General features: G+C 49.3%; 1 protein-coding gene across 1 annotated transcript in view; it reads right to left on the bottom strand.

Annotated features, from left to right (window-relative positions):
* The window catches only part of PTP4A2 (protein tyrosine phosphatase type IVA, member 2), a 13,521-nt gene that overhangs the window by 8,142 nt on the left and 3,388 nt on the right, over positions 1-1,991 (bottom strand). The gene's annotated exons all lie outside the window — the stretch shown is intronic.

The following is a 1,991-nucleotide window of genomic DNA, read 5'->3' as shown; positions in this document are numbered from 1 at the left end:
TTGCTTGTGGACAGGACAGAAAAGCCTTTTCTCAGCTGCACAATGAAAACAGTGATTAATAACCAGGACTGCACAAAGGGAAAACACAGCTCTCCCTGCAGCAGTGGGAAGGGGGGAGAGGCAGGAAAGGAAAGGGATTTATCCTCTTTTCCCTTTTTCTGGAACAGCCCAACAGCTCCAGGTCTGCCCTGGCTCCAGGTGGTGAAGAAGCGACAGAACTTTGAGGTGACAAAGAACCTTTTCTTTAAAAATACTGGAATTAGGAGCTCCCAGAGCTGGCCTGAATCTGTGCAGGATGAGCCCACAGCTTCCACTTCCAGCCTGGAATCGCATGGCAAGGAATTCCCACCTCCAACGGGGCACTTCCACCTGCCTGTGGCATCCTGGTGGCAGCTCTTGGGGGGCACAGAGGGTCAAGAAAATCCGATCCAATAAATCAAGGAGTGAAAGAAGGAAGACAAGGAAATATCCCTTCGATCCTGAAGATGAACAAAGCCACCACAACCCCTCTGGTTGCCAAAAAAATCCTCCCAGGAATAAAAATCCCTCCCGGTTTTCCTGACGGTCCCATTTGTGTTCTGAACCTTGCCACACGAACCCAGCCCACAGGAATTAAATCCATGCCCAGCTCCTGGATCCCAGCCTTGCTGACAAACACGTGCAGGCAATAGTATTCCTGCTTTTTTTTGTACCCAGGGAACAGCTCATTCCCTACTTTCTCACTCTGCCATCTGGAAAAAAGCTCCGGAGCCGCCACGTTCTACCCGTGATCCAACTCCCAGCTTTGCCAAAACACTCTCATTTTCGGGGGTTTCACTGAGTTTTTGACCTCAGCAGGGTAAAAAAAAAGACATTAAATGGTGCTAAAAGAGGCACTGATCACCCCCAGGCTGCGGTTTTAATCTTTAATGTTCTTTTTTACAGGCAAATATTAGCTTTAAATAGCAAGGTGTTTTCTCAGCCGGGGGTAACTCGATCCCATTTCTGAGCAGTGACAGGGCTCTGCCTGGGAAAAAAAAAAAGCAGGAATTCATGGGGAAGAGTAGCTGGATTGATCTCCCTCCTGGAGCAGTGTGCTGAGGCTTTTTAGGCTGAGGGAAATGTCTTCAGACAGGAGATTCTGCTCAAAGTGAGAGGCTCCACAGCAGGGCAGAGCTGCAGGAAACCCCATTTCCAGTTTTTTTAGCAAAGCTTCCTCAAAGAGCAGCTTTCGGTTCAAAATTGAGGTTTGAAAGCTTCCTGAGAACCAAAACCTTGAATTATTTTAGAAACACAGGCTCCAGAGCACTGCCCAGCTCCTGCAGCTGCCCCACAGCCTGGAAAAGGTGGGAATTCCATGCCAGCTCAGGAAGAATCTCCCCTCTGGCACAGGAATTCTCTCCCAAGCCCCAGCTTAACTTAGGGCTCAGAGGGATTCTGCAGCACAATTTAATCCTTCCAACCTCTGGCAGCCTGAGGAGCGTCCCAGGGAGAGGTTTCACAGCAGTGTGTCCAAAAACACCTCCGTGTCCAAGTCCCAGACAGCTCTGGAAGGAGGAAAAACGCAATTCCAGAGGGCAGCCCTGCAAGGAGCGACTTTTCCAACAACACTGAAGCCCACGTGGCTGCCTGGAACTGGAATAAAAGCATTGCAGGGCTGGAAGCCAAGAAACCTGACTGACCTGGAGTTTTCACTGATATGCCAGGATACAATTTTTTTTCTCCTCGTGGAAAACTGCAGGAGTTTTCCTCCGGCTGAGCCACGGAAAGCAAGAGGCAATGGAGAGCTGCAGGAAGGTTGAGGTGCAATTTCTGCCCTCACAACACCCGAGTGTTACTCACTGCAGCAAAATAAACTGATTATATCAGGCACACTCTAATAATTCCCAAGTATTGCCTGGAAAAACACCGCCTGCAAGCTCGGGGTGAGCACACACCTCTTAAAAAAACCTCCCCTGGAACAGTCAGACACCATTGCACAATGGCAGCTGTGATTAAGCAGGGAAGGAATT

This window comes from Corvus brachyrhynchos, unplaced genomic scaffold (genome assembly GCF_000691975.1).
Source record: "Corvus brachyrhynchos isolate BGI_N302 unplaced genomic scaffold, ASM69197v1 scaffold65, whole genome shotgun sequence".
In the NCBI taxonomy this organism is placed as follows: domain Eukaryota; kingdom Metazoa; phylum Chordata; class Aves; order Passeriformes; family Corvidae; genus Corvus; species Corvus brachyrhynchos.
The sequence above is the reverse complement of the archived record's forward strand: the minus strand, read 5'-3'. Positions and strand labels throughout refer to the sequence as shown.